This window comes from Delphinapterus leucas, chromosome 6, assembly GCF_059928025.1.
Source record: "Delphinapterus leucas isolate spDelLeu-1000000601 "Yukka" chromosome 6, BTC_Dleu_Yukka2, whole genome shotgun sequence".
NCBI classification, from domain to species: domain Eukaryota; kingdom Metazoa; phylum Chordata; class Mammalia; order Artiodactyla; family Monodontidae; genus Delphinapterus; species Delphinapterus leucas.
This window is the reverse complement of record NC_143134.1, coordinates 53,074,177-53,088,089: the sequence shown is the minus strand read 5'-3', so window position 1 is coordinate 53,088,089 and position 13,913 is coordinate 53,074,177. Positions and strand designations below refer to the sequence as shown.

The window sequence follows — 13,913 nt, the reverse complement described above, 5'->3', positions numbered from 1 at the left end:
AGCAATAAAGTGTTTTTTAGTTAAGGTATGTACATTGTTTTCTAAAGACATAATGCTGCACTTAATAGACTATAGGATAGTGTAAACATAACTTTTAGATGGACTGGGAAACCAAAAAACTCTTGTGACTCACTTTATTACGATATTCCCTTTATTGCCGCAGTCTGGAACTCAACCAGCAATATCTCCGAGGTCTGCCTATACCTGGATCACAAAGAAGAAGGTTTAAACAGAAACCAGTAACATCAACTCCTGAAGCTGAAATGCAAGTTCCCCTTAGCTTCTCTTCCACAGCCTCCTTTCAGCCCCTTCATGGAGCATTATGCCTAAGAGTTTGAGCAAAGACTCATGCTGCCTGGACTTGTAAACTTGGCTCTACACTTACTGAATGTCTAGCCTTGGATGAGTCATTAGACTTACACATCCTCAATTTTCCCAGTGGTAACTTGTATATACTAATGTACCTTCTTCAGGGAGTTGTTAGGAGTAAATGAAATAATTCATTTAAAGTGCATAATACAATGCCTGACCCATTTTTAAGTCCCCGATTAATGTTATTCATCATTATGAGCAGCAGCATCTACATCCTTCTCTAATTAAACTGTTCTTATTGCACCTTACCATCCTTTTGCAGTAATTACTAAGACCACAACTGTATTTTTCCTATTGTTTTATTACAAATCGACACTGCAATTGCTTAAATAACACTGGAGCCTAAGCTTGACCAATGAAAAGTCAAAGGGGATGAAGCGAGGTGAAGACCCAGGCTACCTGGTGAGCTCCCGGTTCAGGGACTGACTGTCAGAATGGACCCATACCTGAGAGGTATATTTGATTTAACTGAACTTAGGAAACATTTATAGAACTGTCATCCTCATCTTTTACTTTACAATGATAAATATAACTGTGACAGGCCAATAATACTTGTGGCAGCATGGCCAGAGAAATCTCTCCCTGTAGGTAGACCTATTTAGGAAGCCAAATTTTAACCAGAAATTGTTGGGTGGAAATGCAAATAAGACAGTGAGCTGATGTTAACTGCATCGCCTAAAATAACCTGATGCATCTGTCTTGCAAAGAGGCCAGTCCCTTCAGAGGTCATCAGCTAAATAAAGCTCCCTCCACCATGTGTAGTGCTTCCCTGGGTCCTGTCGGTGGATCTCCCAGGCGCCCTTTTCTCAGTTCTCCCAGGGCTGACAAAGAAGTTTCTGACTTATGTCTTCCTTTTCTGGATAACATCTTAGAGGCCCAGATTCTATATTGAATTTTTAAAGATAACTTTGCATATCTCTGTTCTGATCAATTTTACACTAATTTTGCAGCTGGGGAACATTTTCTTTCCCTCACACACAAGTTCTTGGGATAAATCTCGATGGACTGACAACATTTAGTAGTTCCATTATATGAAAAACAGGCATGTGGGAAAGGGGTGCTGGTGAAAATCCAATAATGGATCACATTATTCTAAAGGAAAACTAACTTCAAGTTCCAAGTAAATGACTTTACAAATTTACTTGACACTTGCCCCCATCCCTCACCTCCAATCATAAGTAGCATCCTGCTAATTTCACCTTTAAGCAGAAGGATTTCTATTTCCAATACGCTTCTTTTCAATGATAATAAAGGTCACTGTAATTATTTTGGCATAAATGTGGCCCCAAAAGGGTAACACTTGTGCTATCCATGTTTGCACAGAGAAGTTGTAAAGAACATGAGAAAATCTTTAAAGGGTTAAGTGAAAAAAATCAAGATTAAAAATGTTATATTCAGGGCTTCCCTGGTGGCGCAGTGGTTGAGAGTCCGCCTGCCAATGCAGGGGACACGGGTTCGTGCCCCAGTCCGGGAAGATCCCACATGCCGCGGAGCAGTAGGCCTGTGAGCCATGGCCGCTGAGCCTGCGCGTCTGGAGCCTGTGCTCCGCAACGGGAGAGGCCACAACAGTGAGAGGCTCGCGAACCCAAAAAAAAAAAAAGTTATATTCAGAATACAGGCAGTATAGCATAGGATTAAGCCGTGCCCTGAAATTTAGTGCCTGAGACAGATGCGCTGCTCTGCAATGTCCTATACAGATATACAATGTATCATACACGCATATGTACCTTCTTGCCTCAGCTGGTTTATCTGTGTAGTGGGAAAACTGCCTATCTCACAGATTGCAATGAGGATTAACTGACTTAGTATAAGAAAAATGTTTAGAACAGGGCCTGGCACATAATAGTCATTCAACAACTCTAAGCTCATTATTATCTCCACCATCATAAAAATATGAATACAAAACTAAGAGGGAATATATCCAATTATTATTAGTATCAACTTCCAGAAAGGAAGACATAGTTACTTGCTTTCTTCCTCTTTATAATGTCCTGTGTTTTCTCCAAATTTTATGTAATGACCATAGGCTACTTAGATCACCAGAAAAGAAACATAATTCCGAAAAGGAAAAAACTGTCTCAGTTGGCAGCTTGCAAACTGAAATAATGTTTGTCCGAAAGCCCTTTTAATGATGCCATTTGAGGGTTATAATTAATACTTCTCTATTGCTGCCATAACAAATTATCATGAACTTAGTGGCTTAAAACAATAGAAATGTATTATCTTACAGCTCCACAGGTCTAAAGCCTGACACAGGTCTCAGTGGGCTAAAATCAAGGTGTAGGGAGGGCTGCATCCTTTCGGGACGTAGACCATCCATCTAGAGTTGGACTGTCCGATATGGTAGGCATCAGCCTGACATAGCTATTCAAATTTACACTAATTAAAAGTAATATTACAAATCCACTTCCTCCATAACTCCAGCCACATTTCAAGGGTTCAACAGCCACATGTGGCTAGTGGCTTCTTTCCTGGACAGCACAGTTATGAGGCATTTCCACCACCGCACAACAGGACAGTGTGGATCCAGAGGCAAGACTCATCCTGGCTTCCTGACTGGTATCCTGGTTGAGTCTTGTTGCCAGCATTATCTTTTCAAATACTGCCTCACATCAATTCCTTGTCTTAAAATTTTCTTGGGTCTCTTCTGCCTATAACAGATTTTGTTCCAATACATTAAAGTTATAAAATCCTTAATCCACACCAAACCTTATATATAAATCATAACATGTAGCTACTCCAGTTACAGCTCTGGTAGGGACATCGAGATGACCTCCCCACCCCCTGATTTGCCCCATCCCAGGCCTGTAATCCTCTGAGGATGGCCAGACATAAGGATGAGACGAAATTCCTTCACACAATATCAAAAACATTCTTCATCTAGTCTTAGCCTATTTTCTATTCCCTAGGACACCCCACCATTCACTTTCACTCTTTCTTAAGTTCATCCATGAAATCCCCTTTACTGCTATGACCTCCCCTCTGTTAAAAATGACTAAAGATGACAATTTAGGTGATAGAAACAAACTTTGACACTTCATGAAGTGGGCAGTCTCCATCCCCAAGGGGCCAGAGAATTGCAAAATGGGACAGGAGGCAGGAAGCTTTCACAGGATAAAGAATAAGGAAGAAGGAAGTAAGTATAGAGCCCAGAGCTGGCTTGGTGTCTGGGGGTTCGCTGGCTGGATATACTGCGTTTCTGGTCAAGGAGAGCACTTACAGGGACATGAAAGTTATCTAAGTTTCAGTTTGCTGAAGTAGCACTCAGGCAAGAGCAGCTCCATCTTGGGCCCAGAACACCTATTTTTTAACTACAAAACTCCTCCTCAATCTTCAACCTCCAATTCCCTCATCACCACTGAGGAAGACTCCTGAGGGGAAAGAATCATCAGTGCCCCACAGGCCTTTATAATAGCCTGAGAGCAAACACATGAATGGGCTTTACAGGATGTTTCTGTGAACCCCAAAACTGTATGCACAACTGTGTGTGTATGTGCACTGGGAGGGTAGATGCTCCCGGCTGTCCTGCAACTACCAATTGCTCTGTGACTCTAAAAGTATAAGAGCATTGCCAGAGAAGGTCAGGGTTCACAAAGAAGTCCTTTCAGCACTTTATGACCCCTCTTTTAACTTCAGCTTCCACATATACTTTAAAGTTTCCTCCCACAAATATATGACAATACATTTATTCAGTCAGTCCTGCAGTCTCTTCTCCAGGTTAGAAGCACCTGTCCACTCTGCTTCATTCCTTTATTACCTAGACCACCAAGCACTCCAACATATGCTTTCAGAGACAGAAAAAAAGGTGAGGCAGTGCACACCCTCGAACTAGGAAAATGGTTCCATCTTTGTCAATTCAAACTGTGTACACTTTGGAGGAAATTATTAATAGAATCTACAGAGCTCTTACGTGTGCCAGCTGCAATACTATGTACTTTACACATAGTATCTTAATTAAGCCTCACATCCCTTGAGAAGTAAGTATTATCCCAATTTTTACAGATGAGAAATCAGGTGTAAGTCACGGAGCTAGTAAACGGTACACTGGGATTTGAGCCCAGGCCATCGGGTAAGTGGGTACTGAGACCACCACATTCTTGTAGTGTTCCTAGTTCTACCTGAATAATCCCTGCCAAAGATCTCCCTCTTTTTTTTTTTTTTTTCCTGGTATGCGGGCCTCTCATTGCCGCCGCCTCTCCCGTTGCGGAGCACAGGCTCCGGACGCACAGGCCCAGTGGCCACGGCTCACGGGCCCAGCTGCTCCGCGGCATGTGGGATCCTCCCGGACCGGGGCACGAACCTGTGTCCCCTGCATCAGCAGGCGGACTCTCAACCACTGCACCGCCAGGGAAGCCCCAAAGATCTCTCTTAAAGTTAGGTCTGTGACTGTCTAAACTTGGAGGCCCAACAGAAAACCATGAAGAAGATTTTAGCCTAAATATGAGAATCATTCCCTTCAAAAATGGAGGCAAAGGCTAGCATTAGATAGTGACTGTAGTTTGGATCAAAACATACCATGAATCCACAGATAACCCTGTCACTCACTGGCTCTGTAAGACTGGGCACGTTCCCTAACTCTCAGGGCACAGTCTCTTGATCTAAGAATCATAAAAATACCTGGTTCTTGGAGAATAAATTAAATAACTCAGGTATTTAGTGTGCTTCTAAGCACTTAGTAATGACTAAATACATATTAGTAATTATTGTTATTAATCGCTGGAAAACAGGTCTGAGGTGGGAGAATGTTCTGATTTATTAAATTAGTCTCCCTAAGAGAGCCAAGATAGCTGAGCTGAGGCAGACAGACTACCTACTCCTTTGCTTCTGGGTAAGAAGGAAATAAGGCAGAGGGATAAGACCCCTGACTTGACAAGTAAGTGCTTTATGGGAGAGTGACCGATGAAAAGCTTCTTTTTCTCTGAACATAAGGAGTTGGCGGGCAGCAGGGAGATGGGACCATAAAACATCTGGGTCCCCACACAGATTGGGGCCACTGCAGCTGGCTTTACATCCATCAGAATGATGTCTTAGACCCAGCCCTGCTCCTCCAGCTCTCCCCAGGAATGGACACCCCAGAACCCAAGTGACTGAACGCTGGTCCATGCGGAAGCACGAAAATTGTGTCTGACATAACCACATCCGTCCCAGGAAATACTTCTTGACTCCTAAGAAACTTCTGTCCTGGGGCTAGGAATGGGAAAGTACAATGGCTGAGTGACAAATGAATTTCTATTCTTTTCTTTGGGAACATAAAACCAATAAATGCTCTTATAGTCTGGTTTTACATGTGTAGTATTAATGAGAATTTAATGCAGATGAACCATACAGGCTAAAAGGAATGAAAGTGTGTGGTCATAACTAGTAAAACTAACCCACAAAAGACATTTTACAACGACTTTTGAGTTAAAAGAAGGCTATCCTAAAACTTTAAATGAATTTTCCATACTTATATTCATGCTTGGCATCCGAAAGCAGTACTCGGCCATGAAACACATCTTCCATGTTGCCAGCCTATCTTCCCAGCTTCTCCTTACTGTTCTGAAAACATCCTGAAATCATTCCTGACGCCTAGATTTAAGCCCGGGGTGTGTTCCATTCCCCACCTGCAATACTTTTGCTCCTCTTTACGTACTCACATCTATCCAACCTTCACATTTTATCCCAAGTCCCATCTTCTGTTTAAATGTTAAGACTTCCCCAACCCCTGTCATCTCCAGTCACCTTGCTCACGCTTGTATATATTCCACAAACACTGAATGTATTCTCTGTGGTAGGCAGGGTGCTGGGTGCTGGAGATGTAACAGTGAACAAAACAGACAAGTAGTAAAGAAGGCACAGCAAAAAGGATATGAAAATGAAAAAGGTATTTCCATAGCAAAAGGCACTACCACAAGATGACTGTCTAGGAAGGACTATATCAGAATGAAAAGTGATTTCATCAAGCTTCCTGGGATCTGTGTGGTTTTCTGAAAAGAACCAAAGTTTGAGACTAGTAGTTACCACTATCTGTACCCTATGAAGTACAGGACAGAAATAAACCAGAAATACACACACACACACACACACACACACACACACAAACTTGTGTGGGTACGCTGAGTTTATGCAAAGCCTATCTTGTCCCCTGTACATGCAAAGCCTGCTGTGCCATTAATGATATAGATGTCTGCCTTTCCTTCTTTATAAAATGAACAGGTCTTTTAAGGTTCTGGTGGCTATGGCTCTTTCAATATATCGTACCAATGCTACCTTTCTTCAAGTACCATAAAGTAAATTTTGAAGTGCTTTATTCTGATGTCCCTTGAAAGATGTCCATTTGTTAAGTATCTCTCATGCAATTTTCAATCTAACGTCCATCATTTGTAGCCAGAAGTGAGGACAGCACAGTTGGAAAGAGGTCTAAAGCTGTTACGTTAAATAAACAGCTACTTACAAGTGCTGGTAAGGGAGAGCTTCTCCATTTCTCTTTTCATACGTGCGCTAGTTTGTCACCATAGCATTCGTGTCCTTAATCTGATTAGCTACAGGGGTGTACAGAAACCCCTTAGCTACAAGAGCCACTTGCAAAATCCAAATACATCAAAACAATGATTAATAAAATATATCTATAAGCATATTTATAGTCACAGGGGGTTAAGAGGGAAATGAAACAGCAGCTATTGCAAAAGCTCTTTTCCCCCAGAATTCATAACAGAATCCATAATTTATTTACCTTGTCTGTCTTGCTCCCGGTGTGGCTGCAATCAGTTGTATTCAATGTCAAGTTCTAGTGCAACAGTCTACTGTTCACTTCAAGCTCTACAAGCTAAAAAGTCTACAAATGCTTTTACGGAAACACCAGCATGGACATTTCACTGATCCAAATGAAATCTAATTGTTTCTAGAAAGTGATCTGAGGGCCTAACTCTCTGCCTAAAAGTATTTTTAAGGAGAAGTATATTAGTCAGGATAGGCTGGCTGCTGAAAGAACCCCCAAACTTCAATGACTTAAGAGAAAAAACATTTATTTCACATTTATGCCCAGTCCAATGGGGATATCCCTGGTCTGGTAGCTCTCCTGGGTGGATCTGCTTTAAGTACAAACTCAGCAATTCAGTTTCCCTTCCAGCTTTTGTTGCTTGCACCTGTGACATAACCCTACACAATTTCCATGGAAGGATAAGAGAAGGTGGACATGGCCTATCAGAAACTTGACCACCTCTTCCAAAGGAACACGCATCCCTTAGGCTCACATTCCATTAGCCAGAAACAGCCACATGCCCTCAGCTAGACACAAGAACCTTGGGAAATGCAGTCCCAGCTGAATGGCACTTCAGAAGTCTACATCATGAGGGGAGCACCAGGCTGGTGATCAGCTACCCATCTCTGGCCTGAAGAACCTATGGTAGACATATATTTTAAAAAACCACAAGATCTTCTACTAAATCTCAGCTCCTACGAATCCGACAGCAGATACCAACACGTGGCTCCTTAGTGCTCACAGAGTTAACAGCAAGAGGTACCAGTTTAAATATATGTGCTTAGGAGGCCTACAAACCTAGATTCAAATCCTGATCCATCATTTAGTAGTCGTTTGATCTCGTGCAGATAACTTACCCCCTCTATGCCTCATCAGAACAACGGAGACAGTAGTAATAGTCTATTCGCAGGGCTGTAGTGCGGATTAAATAATGAAATGTACATAAATAAAGACCGCCCAAATGAGAACCAACACAGGCTCGGTATAGTAAGGAGTCACACACCATCACCTGCATTAGGCAGAGACTCAGACAGGAAGGCAGTGAGAGAGCTTTATAATCAAAAAAGGGGGGCTTCCCTGGTGGCGCAGTGGTTAAGAATACACCTGCCAATGCAGGGGACATGGGTTCGAGCCCTGGTCCAGGAAGATCCCACATGCTGCGGAGCAACTAAGCCCATGTGCCACAACTACTGAGCCTGCGCTCTAGAGCCCGTGAGCCACTACTACTGAGCCTGTGAGCCATAACTACTGAGCTCACATGCCACAGCTACTGAAGCCTGCAAGCCTGGAGCCCATGCTCCACAACAAGAGAAGCCACCGCAATGAGAAGCCCGCTCACTGCAAGGAAGAGTAGCCCCCGCTCGCCGCAACTAGAGAAAGCATGCGTGCAGCAGCGAAGACCCAACACGGCCAAAAATAAATGAATAAAATAAATAAATTTATTTTAAAAAAATTAAAAGAAAGGGGTATGCTTTGACTGGAGATTGTTGGCATGGGGAGGCTGGAGGTGGGCTAACCAGAAGCAGAGGATCTTAACTGATAGGTTTGAAAAGTATATTTGATTTTCTCTGGTTGATCCTGACTTGGAAATGGGTAAAAAATAGGGGAACTGGCAGTCACTGACCAAGTCCTGACATTAATGGGCCAATTGCTGTGGAGGATGGGGGTCAGAGTTCTCTTATATGATCTGGCCGCAGTCCCTCTGTGTGTTCAGTCTTGCATGACCCGTTATATTCCAAAGTGGGTGGTGGGTGTACTCTCACACTGACAGAGATGCCCAGGTGTACAATCCTCTGGAAAAACTTTAATCAGAATTCTTATGTTCTTAAACCCTGGGCATTAAGGGATGCGGAGTGGGAAAAATACAAGAAAACAGCTTTAAATTCTGTGCTGTTTGGCAAAGCCAGGTCTACCGGGGCACACTGTATAATGCAAACCTCTCTCCAGCCAGGTGAAGCCACTGCTACAGTGCAGTAACGTGCTCCACGGTGCTGTGAATGAATGGGCTTTCCGGGATGCTGGAGAGTGGAGGGCAGAGAGACACAGCCCAGAAATCTGCACACTGACTGCTTTTTTCCCCAGGTGAGGATGGAACCCTCCGACGACCTGAGTTTGGTTCAGCAACCAGCAAGCTTAAAGTTTGCAAATATCCCCTTAAATGGAAGAATTATACACAGAGATTTTTAGTGAATATGTAAATTCTTTCTAAATGGGGATGAAAGACACGATATAAAGTCTAGCCCAGCACAAAATTAAGCTTCTTGGATCCTGCAGGACCTGACTTTAAGCAGACAATGTACCTGGTAGCTGCATGCCCCCCGCCTGCCAACCCATTAGAGACTCTGGGAACCAAGTGAAGCTGCAGGAAGATATCCTGCGTTTGCTTTTGCTCTAACTTACAGCAGGAGGGTGTGTGTGTGTGTGTGTACGCGAACATACACGCAAGCACACTGGCGCTGCAGGGGTTGGGTGGTTTTTATCACTGAAACAGAAATCATCTGAAATTATGCACGTGGCCTGTTCAGACCACAAGTGGTGCCCAGTCTCAGTCACAAATCTTAAGCACGACGTGAAGCACATTCAAAGAAAGTGATCAGGCCGGACAAGAGAGAGGCTTAAATGGATGTCACATGGGAATGAAGAGTTGAAGAATGAATGAAGGAAGGAAGTGGAGACGTTAAACCTGGAGGGAACCGAGTTCATGCTAACACCACATTCCAAAAATTGAAGGAGTCTTCCCTGGATTGGAAGGAGGAAAAGGAGTTGGTTACATTTTTGCCCTGAAGCAGATGTAAAGATGGTATTTTTGAAATGTTAATTGACTTCCTCAGCCCACCACCAAGAGTTTTCCTTTCCTTCTTAACCCTTCCTTCTCTGTACCCTTCTGAGCCAGGTGGCCGGTGCTCACTGCCTCATGGAAGGAAGGAACAGAGAGCGGGGAAAAACGGAGCCCTTTCTTGCATTTGTATTCCAAAAGCCTAAACAACAACAGCAAAACTCACATTAGAAAATAAAACCATGTCCTGGGCAGAAGTTGGAGACAGAGATTCTTGAATGCTGAGTTGGTGCAGTCCAGGATGACAGCCCCTCCCCTGGAGAGACCCTACAGGTAAGAACCAAGTCCACCTTTACAGATGGCACAAGTTCCCCTGGAACCAGGTGCACACACTGCCTATGCCTCAGGGTGCTGCCTGCTGCCCACTTCGGGGACCCCCAGCACCAGCACTGCAAGCACAGAGATGCCCAGTAGAAGAGCCCACCCATGCCCAGAGTCTCTGCTCAGCCTCGAAGACATAGCCCATGAGAAACTCACTCCCACTACAGCCTTACAGTGTCCTAGATGCTTTCAGCTCCAGAGGTGAAAGGGTAGAGGCTGGAAAGGGAAGGTCAAACCATTAGGCTCTGGCAGAGCTGAATGGGACCAACCCCACTTCCCCCTGAGACAGGAGAGTGGGAAATGCTTTCTGATTACACACAGACTGAATGACCTCTTGGCATGGAGTTATGTAGAGGAAATTGCATTAAGGGTCTTTATTAACCAGGGTTCTCCAGAGTAACAGAATCAACAGAGTGTGAGTGTGTATAATGTAAGGAGTTATTATCAAGAATTGGCTCACACTATTATGGAGGCTGACAAATCCCAGTATCTGCAGGGTGAGCACAGTTTCACTCCAAAGGCTGGCAGTCTACCTATTTAAATATTAATGTCATCCAGGAGCACCCTCACAGATGCACCCAGAATAATGTTTGACAATGATCTGGGCACTATTCCCTATCACCAAGTCAAGCTGACACATAAAATTAACCAACACAAGGGTCTCAATGACATTTAAGGGCATTTTCAAAACTAGATTCTAAGGGTGTTTCATCAGGAGGGCATATAGGCATCCAGAACTTGAAAAAGAAGAAAAGGAAGTGGAGCAATTTGTTAAGGCTCACGTCTGTCTCATCTCGCTTTCAGGTGACGTTTCTTTCTGGGAATATTTCAGTGGAGCCAGTCTATTGACCCTCAGTGGAGCATGCAGGTATAGTGTAAGTGCTTAGCACGTTATTTGTCGTTAAAATCTCCTCATTCAGCCAGTAGAAAACAAGCTTTTTAGAGACATGAATGGCAAAAATTTCCAAGGCTATAAAAATGGATCTTCTTCCATATTTTCTGATAAGCCAATAAGTGTTTGCCCCAGTCAAGTCAATACAACGTCGTGATTAAAATGTGTTCTAGAACACACAGGCCCAGATTCAAACCCAGACTCTGCCAAGACATACACAATGACCTTCAGCAAATTACATTCTTTGAACCACACCCACAAATGGGAGGATAACAACACTGCTTCCCCTCACTAAAACAGAGGATGCCAGTAAATAACTTAGCACAGCATTTGCCACACACCAAATGCTTAATAAGCGTTAGAAGTGATTACTGTAACTTAGATGGAGTTCTTTAAAATGTGCTGCCAGCATAGCCCTGAAGTCTTTCTTTAAAGAAAACCCTTAGGCCACTCATCGTTTCTCTTCCTCCTTCCTTCCACGACTAGGGCAAACACAACAGAACCACCACTAATTCTGGAGGTGAGCAGAAAGACTGCTGGACAGAATACTGGTTGATGATTGCCTTGGAAACCCAGGAACCCCATTCAAAGGCAGGCCTCTGACTTGAATGCCAGAAAGTTGGAAACCCGAAAAGAAAGATAAATAATCCGATTTCCTCCTTCAAATTAAAGTTTTGTGCGCGTGCATGTGCACCAGAAAATACTGACTTAATCAGAGGCATCCGATTAAGATTAGAAAAAGTAAAACACAGCGTCAGAACAGAGGCAGGCACAGTAATCAAGTGGTTATTTCTAAAAGTCCAACCTCATGACAATGCTCAATATTGCGGATGTGTGGATATGAGCAACTCCAGAAAGAAAGATAATTGCACCGTTTCACAGTAATGTAAATTTCCTCTCCCTTACTATGTCACTTTATCTCCAGCTGTGAGTCCAGAATTTTCCAGAGAAGAGACTCAAGAGAGATCCTGCCTTGACTATTTCTAAAGACAGACTTCCTAATAAATTTCTATATGCAAATGTTGAGTCACAGAAAGAAAAAGGAGGGCCAGCTACAGTCTGCTAAAATTTCATTATTTTAAACTACTCTGATTTCAAGCAATGGTTTCAAGAGTCAAAACTTTGAGAGGATTCTTTGCAACTAATTTCCTTAGAAAAGTTTCATGGATATAAGAAGTCAAGGGAGATGCTGTATGAGTGAAATGTCATTATTCGACACAGAAATAACACCTTTTGTGCCCAGGGAGTTCAAAAGAGTTTAGTCTATATCTATAGAAAAATTTTACCTAATAAAAAAAAAAAATCATCTCTAGGTAAGAAATAATGTCAGAATGGGATTGTGTCATTAGTCATCAGGAAAATGTAAATTAAAACCTGTGATTCCACTACATACACACATTCGAATGAATAAAGTTAAAAAAACTGACCATACAATGGGCCAAGAAGTGGAGGCACTGGGACTCCCATGCATTGCTAGTGGGAATGTAAAACGTGCGACCACTTTGGAAAACAATTTGTCAATTTCTGACAAAGTTAAACAATACCTGCTATTTGACCCAGGGATTCCACTCCTAGGTATTTACTAAAGAGAAGTCAAAACATATGTTCACACACAGACATGTGCATGGATGTTCATTGCAGTTTTATCTGTAACTGCAAAAAACAAGAAACAACCCAAACATCCATCAACAAGTGAATGGATAAATTATAGAGTATATCCATACAATTGGAATGCTACTCAGCCACATAAAAGAATACATTATTGATATATGCAACATGGGTGAATCTCAAAATCATTACACTGTGTGAAAAAACATATTAAAAAAAGAGTACATACTATATTCTCCTATTTACATAAAATTCTAGAAAATGCAAATCACTGTCTATAGTGGCAGAAAGCAGATTAGAAAAGTTGCCTGAGGAGGGAGGGAAGGGAGAGCGCTGGACACCATTACAAATGGGCACTAGAAAACTTTTAGGGGCAATGGAAATGTTTGTTTTCTCGATGTGGTGAAGGTTTCACGGGTGTATACATATGTCGAATCTAAATTGTACACTTTAAATACGTGCAGCTTATTCTTCAATTAAGTATAAAGACCAAAAAAAATGAGAATGTGAATGAACTGTCACAGTGCCTAGCAGACAGTAGGTGCTCGAAAAATGTTGAAGAAATGACCTCTTATGGGCACAGTTTCTCTCCCCATACAGGAGCTATTGTTCTGTAAGTGTTATATGTGTTCTACATGTGTCTATATAGTTGTGTTCTGTATGTTCATAGTACGGTTTCTCTCTGATTTCTGTGCTTACTGTGTCATCATCCCCTCTATGACTGTCTATTCCTCTGTCCCCTATTTCTCTTCCTTACATAGGTATTATGGGCTTCAGCTAACAGCATCTTCATTTCCCTCTGAGGAATATCCTTCCCTGACTCTCATCGTGTATTGTGGGGTGAAGGAGGGCATGTGACTCACTCTTGGCCGGAAGAGGGAAGAGAATATCCTCCTGGTGGGAATGGGTTGTTCACCGATGAAGGTACAGCCTAACCAGGGCCAAGGAGAATATGGCCTAAGAGTCCTAGTTTCTTCACACTGTGAAGAAAGAGCTGTTTTCCCTTTTCTGCCTGACTTAGAGTGGTGAGAATGTAAGCATGAACTGAGGGCAGACATCTGGCCTCACCAAGGGAAAGCCTGCCTACGACGGTGCCAAACACAGAGGAGAGATGGAGCAATAATAGTGTGTGAATCCCTGAGTCC

General features: G+C 42.8%; 1 protein-coding gene across 1 annotated transcript in view; it reads right to left on the bottom strand.

Annotated features, from left to right (window-relative positions):
* ELAVL2 (ELAV like RNA binding protein 2) overlaps positions 1–13,913 on the bottom strand; it is a 250,598-nt gene that overhangs the window by 29,667 nt on the left and 207,018 nt on the right. The window contains exon 9 of the mRNA XM_089913122.1: positions 134–13,913. This exon is cut by the window's right edge and continues 14,905 nt beyond it. The gene's annotated coding sequence lies outside the window, so the exon portion shown is untranslated. The remainder of the gene's footprint in view (positions 1–133) is intronic.